This window comes from Prionailurus viverrinus, chromosome X, assembly GCF_022837055.1.
Source record: "Prionailurus viverrinus isolate Anna chromosome X, UM_Priviv_1.0, whole genome shotgun sequence".
NCBI lineage: Eukaryota > Metazoa > Chordata > Mammalia > Carnivora > Felidae > Prionailurus > Prionailurus viverrinus.
The window spans coordinates 31,227,431-31,239,154 of record NC_062579.1 but is presented as its reverse complement, the minus strand read 5'-3'; positions in this window follow the sequence as shown (position 1 = coordinate 31,239,154).

Below are 11,724 nucleotides of genomic sequence, written 5' to 3'. Positions count from 1 at the left end.
CAGTTATCTCCATTGAAAAATACCTTTTAGGGAGCACTTGGTCTGGTTATTCCGGCTGTTTTATGGAAGTGGAAGAAACAACAAATAAAGACATGAGTACCTAAAATAAGGAAGTGAAATTTTTCATCACTGAAAAATGTGATCGTTTCTCTCTGGAATCATTATTTCATTATTCATTTTGGAATTCACTCGCTTTATTCCAGGAAGCTTCCCTACTCCTAGTAGCCTCATCTTTTTCTTTTGAAAATATCCTGGAACATTCTATCACATTGGCTTTCCCTGAAATCATTATTGGGTATAATAATACTTGTATTTTGAATTTTTTAAATCACCAATAAAAATTAATTGCCAATAAACTCTGCTAAAGCACATCTCTCCCCAGGGATATGTATTATGACCTCAGACGTCTGAGTAAAGCTGTGTAGAGGTCCTTCTGGACCCAGCTCCACTGGGATCACTCTCCCCAGGTGCCCAGGGCCCCCTTCGCCTTTGCCAGGAGCCAACATCCCTGCTAGTGCCTCTAAGTGACCTTTCCACATGTCAACTTCTGATTATATTCTTATAGGACCAAATCGGGGTCTGAGCCCATGTTTAGAAATGTAACGTGGGATGCCAAAGCGTGTTTTGTTAATAAGTCTTAGGTCATCCCCTTCTGTGTTAGGGATAGGGATATGAAGAATGTACCAGTCTTTGGCTGGGAAAGTATTTGCTAGAAAAATAAGAATATAGAAGAATCACTCTTCTCTAGACTACATTATTATTACATAATTTATTTTATTTTTTAATGTTTACTTATTTATTTTTAAGAGGGGGGAGGGGCAGAGAGAAAGGGAGAGAGAGAGAGTCCCGAGCAGGCTCCATTGTCAGCGCAGAGCCCCACGCAGGGCTTGATCCTACGAACCATGAGATCATGACCTGAGCCAAAATCACGAGTCAGATGCCAAACCGACTGAGCCACCCAGGCGCCCCTTATATAATTTATAATGGTTTATGTATTATACACATATATACCTTTTGATATGTAATAATATATATAACTGTATATAAACATAATAATATATATATACCTTTTGATGTGTAGTATATATATACCCTACATATAAATATGTATATTGATACACATATATAATATTAGTTTGAATCATAAGAAATTTCTTATATTCAACTCTTTTTGGCCTCTAGAAATGACAAATTTCATATGGTTCAACCTTGCATATTACCGTTCTGCTGATAGTATCTGGACAGTTTTATACAACTACAAGAATTAGACAGAACATAATATCCTGAGGTTGTTGTTGTTTCCAGAGAGGGAGAAAAGTGAGCATTTTACGTGGCTTTGCCTTTGACCGAAGGGTACCTATGTGTGTATGTATGTGTGTGTGCTCTTGGAAACTAAGTAGAAAACCGCCCCGCACGTTTTTAAAAAATTAGTCTTAATCTAACTTCCTCCCGTGCCCTGTTCAATAATTCCTCTGTTGAAGTAGCTGTTTGAATCTGTTCCTTTTTTTCAGAACTTTCATCTTTAAGAAAGGGGAAAAATTTTTCCCAGGTGACACTCCTGTATTGCTTTTTGATTTTGCACATTATGGGCTCCACCGTTCATCCTTAGAGATCGTTCCATCCTTTGACAACTGGCCAGAGGTATGAAGCAACTTGCCCACGTTCACACACCTAATTAGGGCAGAGCTGGGACCAGAACCCCGGGCTTTTATACCTTTCCACACTGCAGAGGGAGCGGGGGGCTGTTATCATGAGCCCCCCTCAGGAAGGACAGGCCTTGGGCTCAGTTGAAGAGCAGAGCCAGGAACCAAGGGCCTGGAAGGTCTGAGGGAAAAGATCATCAGTTGACAAATGACGGTGATCACTATTAATGTTATTATTCATATGCTAGGTCTGCAGCTGAAAACACAGGTTTATTTAAAATGCACATAATAATTTGAGTTTGCTCCAACATTTATTTTCTGTCTAAATTATTTTTTAACTGATATGAATGCCAAGACTTCTGAAGACAAAAAGCAAGGCTTTTTAAAAAATCCATAACCTTAAATTAAGACCACATTTATTCACACGGCTGCTCGCAGCCCAGAACTTTCTCCCTTTTAACCCTACAGTGACATCAGCAAGCCACATTTCCACCTCTTCTTGGCCCACTTTGTATTTCTTCTGGTAGTAACTGCATTGGAAAGCCAAAATATAATGCATTTCACAGTCAGGACTCCTAATGGGATTTTTTAGTAAACTGGCCTGACCAGCCCACTGCCCCAGCGAAAAGATGTCTCTAATTGATCTCTGTGTAGAAACAGCAGCTGGCCATCAGAACCACTGTGCTCTGGTGGGTGATTGTTTTATCAGCACAAGCCCTTCCATCATGATAAGAGAGAAACAGCAGGACCTGGGGAGAGACACCCAGAGAGGGCCAAACAGACAGACAGACAGGCACAGATAAGACCCAGCGCAAACCTGACTGCAGGACCCACAGCCACGCAACCCTAAGTGGAAACTTTCTGATAACCCAGGATGGACTGGAACCAGGCGGAGGCAGGGAAGGGCTTGGGGGTAGGCGGCAAAGTGTGGAGGGTCGGAAGGGGCCTGCTGCCCGGAGCTCCTGAGCTTGCCCTGAGCTCTGTTAGGGGGCGCTGTGGGGCCGCAAGTGCCGATTCCCTACCCTGCAGAACCCGCAGCTTCAGTGGGCCTGCGGTCCTTGAAACCCCCCCCCCCCCCCATAGCTCTTTTGGCAAAGAGTAGGTGTGCCCTGGCCAGGTTCCAGTTTGGGTAATTACAGCCTGTCAACCCACATGCCCCCCAGGATTGCGGTTAAATATGGTACCCGTCTTCACAATTAAATTTTAGCTCTAATAGGACACTCGGTCGTCACGTTACGTGACAGTTAAATAACGGCTGCACCGTACCCCAGAGGTAGCTGCACTTTTGTGGCGACTACAAAGATTTCTCTGGGTGTAATCAGTGACCTGTATGGACAGAATTGGGGAGGGGGGGGTCTTGTGGCTCAATAAGAGTTGGTAACTGTAGGACTTTGCTCGTCCTTACGGTTTTTTCCCAAACTCTTCCACGGGAAAAAATACGGGGAAAACTTCATGCCGCAATATTATTTCCAGTTCTTTCACCTGGAAAAAAAAAAAATCAGGATGCCAGATTGCTGCAGGATAGATGAAGGCTCCGACTCCCTCTCCGGCCCCAGGTCCCCTCCATTCCATTGTCTCAATTTCACAGGCACCCTTGCCTTTCTCTGAAGGGGTCTTGTACTCCCCCTGGGGCGTCTTTCTTTTGTTCTCTACTTACAGAGACCTTTTATCCTAGCAAGGTCCAGCTCAAATGTCACTTCCTTCATGATGCCATCCATGATCCTCTAGTCCAATTAAGCGCTTCTCCTCTTATGCCCCCATACGATGGTTCTATTATCCTTACTCGGCATTTATTCAAATTTCTCTTATACAGTATTATAGTAAGTTGTTTACACATTTGGCACATGCACAAAACTAGGAGCTCCTTGAGGACAGGGACCTAGATTACTTTTCCTGATCCCCAGGCACAGTGCTTACTAAACATTTCCGAAGGAGAGAAAGAAGGCATCCACTCTTTCTTTTCCCAGGGCATAAAGAGAATAGCTGGCATTTGTTGAGTGTTTGCTGTATATTGATCATGGTCCTGAGCACTTTACACGTGCTCTTTCTGCCCTCGCCATCCCGTAAGGCATTGTTATTATTTTCTCATTTTTATAGGTGAAAATACTGAGGCATAGAGAGGTTAGACAATTTGCCCAAGGCCACACAGCCAGTAAGCGGCAGCACCGAGAGTGAAACCCACAAGGCTTACCTCCAGAACTCCATACCCGTACGCCACAGCGTCCAATAGGTTTTTAATTAAACATATCAGTACCCTCACTGTCTTCCGTATTTCAGATCAATCCAGGTCTCCAAAAGCACAACTTGGCTTCTAAAGGGGTGGGCGTGACGATGGGAGAGGGTGATGACACATAATGGTATCCTAAGAAAGGAGTGGGCTGCTTTCCGAAATCCACATTCTTGTTTGTCAGTTTCCATCCTTGGGCAATTATTTCACACTGAAAATGAGAAGGTGATAATCTAAAGTATTCGCAGCCAGTCTCGCAGACAGAGGTGTGAGCAAGGAGGAACATAGCATGTTGTGATTAGAGACAAGCAACAAACCCCAGTGATTGCAAAGCGGAAGGAAGGGGTCAGCCTCATTATTCTAATGCATAGTTTTCTGCACCCATAGAAATATTTTGTTCCAACAAGTTAATTCCTTTAAGTGGTGAGCACTGAGTGTGGCAGACACGATTATCTTTCTTAGGTTTCTTGCCGCTTTCTCCCCACCCGGCTGGGGGAAGGATTTCTACAGCTCACCTCGTGCAATTAGAAACAGCCCCACAGGGCAGAGGTGCAGCCTGCGTTCTGAGATACTCTTCTGCTGCTGAAATAAAAACAGCCTTTGAGAATATTCTCCTGCCAAAATCATTTTAGCATTTCACTGTCACACAGCGGGAGGCCGAGAGAGAGAGAGAGAGAGAGAGAGAGAGAAAGAGAGAGAGAGAGAGAGAATCTTTTCCTCGCACGACCGGCAAGACCTCATGAGTTTTTCCCGTGTGCAAGGAAATTAATTAATTTCCTTTTTTATTTTTGAAAAAAGGGGGCCATAAAAACATAGTTCAAGATGTTACATTTTCATAAGGAAGAAGTCTCAATTGTAAATGAGTCACTCTTTTAAGACAAGGCTGTAATTAGATTACCCGTGGTGCTGATGAATGGGGAGGGTGAAGGGTCCTAGCTTCTTTCTGGAGAAAGAAACACCCTCGGAGGCAGAAGCAAGGGCTGCCTCGGGCGGCCACGCTGGTGCCAGCGCCAAAGACTTCTCTCCCGTGATGCTGAAAGAAGAAAGGCTGTTTCTAAACCTAGGAGGAATAACAACAGGAAAGGCAACGTAGAGAGAGGGTGAGCCAAGGTGCCTGCCCAAACAGGGGCCAGCAGTGCTGACGGGGGTCGCTGTCCGAGGCCCGGCAGCCTCCGGCACCGCGGCCAATGGCCAGTGCTTTCTGCATAATCTCTTTAAACCTGGGTATATTCTCTCTTGCAGTTACTGAAAAGATGAGGGAACTTGGTAACCACTTCAAAACTGCCTTCGTTTTTGTTGTTTCTACGTGCCCACGACGGGCCGATTGTATCCCTCCCCCAAATCTGTATATTGATGCCCTAACCACCAGGACCTCTGGAGAAGGGGCCCTTCACGAGGTGATTAAGAGGGTGCCTGGGTGGCTCAGTCCATTAAGCATCTGACTCTTGATTTCAGTTCAGGTCATGATCTTGCAGTTTGGGGGTTCAAGCCCCACTTCGGGCTCTGTGCTGATGGTACGGAGCCTGCTTGGGATTCTCTCTCCCTCTCTCTGTGCTCTCTCTCTCTCTCTCTCAAAGTAAATAAATAAACTTTAAAAAAATTTTCAAGAGGTGATTAAGATAAAATGAGGCCCTTAGGGTGGGCTTAATCCAATCTCACTGGTGTCCTTATAAGAACGAGACATGGGGACACACAGAGACATGGCACGTGAGGACAGGGAGAGACACAGTCATCTCCAAGCAGAGGACAGAGGCCTCAGGAAACACCAAACCTGCCCATGCTTTGATCTTGGATTCCCAGCCTCTAGAGCTGAACAAACAGAACAGAATAAATTCCTGCCGTTTCAGCCACGGAGAGTCTGTGGCGGCGGGAGCAGACTCATACCCAAGCATTTTTCAAAAATCGGTCCACGGACCACTTCCGTCGGAAAGTAGAGAGCAGATTAAAATGCAGACTCCTGGGCCCCGCGCAGGCCCACTAAATCCAATCTCCAGGGCCCAGGACACAGTAAAATTGGGAAATGCCTGCAGCCAAAAGTTCCTGTGTCACCTCAGAGGTGACAGGGGCTGCCCCAAGGCCACAGCGCCTGAACCGACCCCCACCCCCCCCACCCCCCCACCCCCGCAACCTCCCCTTGGAAAGGCATTCTTTGCAGTGAAACATGGCCTTCTCCCTGGTGGATCTCTTCTCAGTGCAAATAGCTCCTGGATGGGGGTGACAAATTAAGTCAATAACCTTTGAGTATGAATTCATTTATCAGCTGAATTCCTGTGGGATTGGAAGAATGCCAAACCTGAGAAAACCTGGGTAAGTGGGGGTTCCGAGACGGCAGCGCGGTCCACACAGGGAAAAGGTGCCACCTTCGCGACAGCGCGGGGCTAGCCCCACCGAGGGGCAGCTGCGGGGCACCTGGTGCACAGCTCTCGGGCAGGAAGGGGGACAGAGACGTGGAGGCGAGGCTTCTGGGCGAAGACCGCGGACTCCCACCCGTCTAGTGTTTTCTTGTTGGCTGCTGGGAAGCTGAGGGCAAAGCCAGGCCTGCCTCCCTCGCTCCCTCAGGGTGACGCGCCCAGGGGTTGCTGACAGCACAGCAGAGGGGGCCACGGGGGTGGCAGAAGGGGCGGATAGAAGCAGGGACGAGCCGCGGACTGTTGAACAACTGGCATGGCCCCCACACGGCCCCCTGAGAACAGAAGGCAGCCATGGGGGAAAGAGGAATCCTCACCAGCCCCTTTGTTTCAGGGTTCACCTCTCAGGGGCCCCGGCCTGCGCCTGGCACACCACGCCAGGCCTGAACCCAGGAGGGTGTGACAAGGAGGCTCTTTGGTCTTGCTCTATACTCCCTCGCTTCCATTGTTATTTCTTTCCTTGTGAGGAAGGAGGCCGCATCCCTCCCCTCTCCCATCCCCAGGGGCCTGGCTTAATTCACTTTGCGATTCAAGCTCAGTGTTCCTCCGGCCCACGCAATTCACACGTGACGGTGGCACCTGTGTCCTCCAACCGGAGGTTTCTGGAGTCTTCGGGCAAGTCCTGATGGGCCGGGAGCTTCCGCCACTGGGTCGAGGCCGGTGGCCCCGCTGCTGACAAGTGACCGCCTTAGAGAGAGCTGTCTGGCGGCGGGCTCAGAAGCCGTGGCATTGGGATGGATACCAAGCTGGAACTCAGAGCCCTCCGCGGGGCTGGACGGCTGCCTGCCCCCAAGCCAGAGCGTCAAGGAAATGCGCTCTCTGGCCTCCCGTCTTCTATGGAAAAAGGTGAACGTGAGGTGCAGTCTGCAACAGACGCCCGGCCGAGGATTCCACATTGTTCCTGGAAGCAGCAGATGGCGGGGAGGAGGACGACCAGCCCGGCCAGAAGAGTCGCTGGCAAGCCACCGTTCCTTCTCAAGACGGCGCTCCCCGTGACAGCAGACAGGGTGGCGGCCCCACCCAGGTGCCCCGGGATCCCTTTTGACGCTTGGCGCGTGCACTCTGCTCCTGCTTTCACCTCACACGCTCCACCAGCTTCGCTTTGGGAGGTCAGTCCTCGGGCCACCAGAAGGGAGCCGCTTTGCACACCGGTGCGGGGAACTGGCAGTGCCTGGGAGGTGACTACCCCCCCACCCCCCCACTGTGGCTCTCAGTCACTGGCCGATGGGGACAGGGGTGTGAAAATCTAGGTCCCCTAGCCATGCGGACTCAGAAGCGGTCACCCTCCAGAGCTGTCGTACGGGTGAGGCCAGGCAAGGACATGCCCTGCGTGGCTCCTCTTTTCCTTCCCTTTGCTGCCTCCCCCCTTCCCCTGCAGGTCTCCTCCGGAAGGGCCTCCCTCCTGGCTGACTGCTCACACACAAATCCTTGCCTTGGGATCAGCTTCCGGGCAGCTGGACATGGGCTGTGCATGAAAAGTCCTGTCGCGGGGGCGCCCGGGTGGCTCGGCTGGTTGAGTATCCGACTCTTGATTTCAGCTCGGGTCATGATCTCCCAGTCGTCAGATCGAGCCCTGCATCAGGCTCTGAGCTGGATGTGGAGTCTGCTTAAGATTCTCCCTCTCTGTCTCTCTCTGTCCCTCCCCCCAACTCACGTGCACATGCACACGTGTGCACCCGTGTGTACTCTCTCTCTCTCTGTCAAATAAATACATTAATTTTTTAAAAATCCTGTTGACCTCCCATTAGTATCTCATAACCAAGAGAAATGCTCACCCTCTCTCTCTCTAGCTCCCTTGCCCCTCAACCAGATCCTCCTGCAGACCCCCTATTGCTATTAAAGGGAACCACCGTTCTTGTCACCAAGTTCAGAAACGTGGGGGCCTTGCAGTGTCTCTCTGACCCAATCCTTTTCCCTACTCCTACCCCACCCCTCAGATCAGGCCCCCTGCGTTCACCTGGACTAAGACAATAAACCTGAGGGCATTATGTGTCCACCTCCTGTCTCCCATTGTTCTGCAATATCTAGAACACTGCTAGCAAATGCATCCTGCTAAAGTACTGGTCTAATCTCTTTAGCACTCTCCGGATCTCCAAGTCTTCAGCAACTCCTCGATTCCTGCCCCAGTAAATCCACCTTGCTTGTCTGGTCTGGGTATTCAAAGCCCTTCCCAACATGCCTCTGGCCTATATCTCCACAGTTCTAAGAGGGTCAAGATGGGAAACCACCGTCCCCTCTTTCCACCGAGCTCATTCACCGAGAACAGCCCACGTTAATGTGCTGAGATCATCACGGTGATTAAGATCACGATGTAAAAGGCAACAGACAAGAGACAATGGCGTGGTAGGCAGATAATGAGACACCCTGGGTAGAAAGTGAGAGATCTTCTTTCTGATTTTAGAACTTGGCCTCTCTTCTACTTACAGCTATATTACGGGGACCACAGAATGTTTTTGGATTCTCCCTCATAACAACTATTTAATCGGGTCTTTACCCAAGCTCCCCAGCGTACCCCACAGCTGACACCCATCCATGGCCCTTATGTTAGGCAGGATATGAGCAGGCCCATTTGCCTTGGCCTTTTCTTCTCCCAGGCTCCCAATGAACCTTCACAGGTTTCTGGCCTAGGGCTTAACTTCCCCATATAGGCCTTCACTGTGCCCCCTCCAATGCAGCATGGGCACAGATGCCCTACTTCTCCACTAGTGCTCTACAAGAACCTGAGTTCTCCCTACAGCAAGGCTTTCTTTGGTTTGGCCAATCTCTGGGAACTTCTCCCTGGACAGTCTGTTGTCCGTGTTGGTCCTCTATCCATGCCCTCGGTCATTTATCAACTCCTCGAGTGGTGGACGCTCCATAGTACTATCCAGACCCCCCTCCAAAGGAAGACTCATTGTCCAACCCCAGGGGTCAGCCTTTCAGCGTCTGTCTGAACTGCCGAGAGCTACCTCATCCAAGGTCACGCCCTTTCTGGGGTGGCCCACGTGTGGTGAGCGGGCGAGGGAGGACTATGAAGGCCTGGCCACTTGGGTCCTACATGGGACCATCTTAGGGACAACCCTTGTTCTAGATAGAGCTCCCTGCTGGGTTGAAGTTTCACCGGGCCCACATCACAGTTCTGGTTCTTGCTCTGTACAATCTTACTTTCAACAGGCATCTCGCATCCCAGACGCGGTCTCTGCCTCCACAGCTGGTGAGCACACCCAGAACTCTGGGATGAGGGGCCATGGCCGTGCTGCTCTGTTATCCCACAGCACTCACCTGTGGGGCTTGCTCTTACGAGGTACTCAGCGAGGGTACTCAGCGAGCGTTTGCCGATCTGGTTAATTACTGCTTGTCATTGCTAGCATCGAAGGAGCAGATCCGTGGGCCTGGCACCAAGGGAAGCAGACTGAGCACTTGACACGAAGGTGACCTTCAGTCCTCAGACAAGCCCACCAGAAAAGCAGCATTATTGCTGCCGTTTTACAGCTGAGGAAACTAAGGCACGGAATGGGGAGGAGTGAGGAGGTCAGGCAATCCGACTCCTGAGCCCGAGCTTCTCACCATCGTGCTGAGCTAAGCGCGAGATGCAGTGGGGAGCTGATTACCAAGGGTTAAGAGGAACCACGTGGTGACACCAGGCAGCATCAGAAAGCCCGGGGCGGGGGGGGGGGGAGGCGCCCCTGGGTGGCTCAGTCGGGCAAGCGTCCGACTTTGGCTCAGGTCATGATCTCACGGTTCATGAGGTGGAGCCCCATGTCGGGCTCTGTGCAGCCTGTCAGGGTCTGTGCTGACAGCTCAGAGCCCGGAGCCTGCTTCGGATTCTATGTGTCCCTCTCTGCCCCTCCTCTGCTCATGCTCTGTCTCTCTCTCAAAAATAAATAAACATTAAAAAATTAAAAGAAAGAAAGAAAGAAAGAACGCAAGCAAGCAAGCTGGAGAGCAACAGACACAATGTTGGAAGGGTGAGCAACCAAGGGTGGGGCTGGCAGGCTCCGAAACTTCCTAAACCCGTGTCATCCAGGACGGCCTTCTCTGTTTGCCCTGCTTCACACCAGGGTGTTATAGACTGCCTGACCAAGCCCCACACATGGCCTAACCTCCCTGCGGTACAAACCAGAAGCAAGCCCAGAGAGGTTAAGTAAGTTGCCCAAGGTCACAGAGCTGGTAGGCATCTATTCATCCTCTTTCCCTGTCCCCTCCATACCATGGCCCTAAAGGCTCTCCGATAGTTACTTGGCGGACCCTGGAGCGGAAATAGCACTTGCTGCTTGACTAGGTCCACCTTGGACCCAGGAGCCTGCTGGCTCCTCACTCACGCCCTCCGTGCTCCCCCCCGCCCCATCAGTATTCCGAGCACCTCCGACACGTAAAGACAAGGGGATCGGGAGAAGGGCAGTTGTAAGAGGGATGAACAGCCCTACCTCATTTTTATTGCCACCTTGCCAAAGTTCTATTATTACATTTCTCACTTCCCCTTAACATTAAAACATAACAGCACAGTGGCAAGTGGTTAAGTGCTATGAAATCAAACAAGCCTTGGTGTGAAACCCGCCCTGCCTCTTTCTAGCAGTGTGACCTTGAGAAATTTACTGAAATTCTTTGAGCCTCAGCTCCTTCCTCCATGCGGCAAGAGGAATGATGCCCAAGAGTTGTGTCATCGGGTGGTGGGAAGGGGGACGAGAGAACGAATGCAAAGGGCTTGGCATAGGCCCCCAAACACCGTAAGGCCACTGTCAATGGTAGCCAGTGTTATTTTTATTAAAGACACATAAGGGGTAACACATGTAGCACCCAGTAAGCATTAATCTGCAGGCCTCAGCAGGGAAGAACAAATCAGCACATGCATTAATTAGGGCTCCTCATAACGGAAAGGACTTATCTGATACTTGCGATGCTTCCCGGCACGGAGGCAGGACCAGACTCACCATCTCCGGACCACAATCTGTCCTCAGGCAGTCTCAGGCCAGTGCAACCCCTCCTCTCCAGACTCACCGTGGTATCACATCTGTCACCCCCACCACGGGTTTCCTTGACTTCGCAACGAAGGCGGGGGTGGGAAACGTATGTGGTATCTCAATAACTTGCTCCCACGGCAAAGACACAGAGATATCTGATGAAACATAATGAAAAAAATAAATAAGGACACAGCTTGAACTGGAGGAAGGAAGGAAGGAAGGAAGGGAAGACAGAAGGAATGAACAATAAAATAAAGAAAGCCCCAGGTTCTCAAAGGAACCCTCCATTTCAACTAGCAGCATTTATTGACCCAAAGAAGAAATGATAGAGCAAATAAATAGAGAAAAACATTTTAATTTTTGAAAGGGTGGCCATAAACATCACAGAGCCTAGGCTTCCAAAGCCCTTAGACGTAAGACAGCACGACGCTGTAAGATCAGGCTGTCAGCACTAGGTTAGTGGGAGAAAGTCAGAAGGGAAGAAGGGGATTGAGATGGTGAAGGCA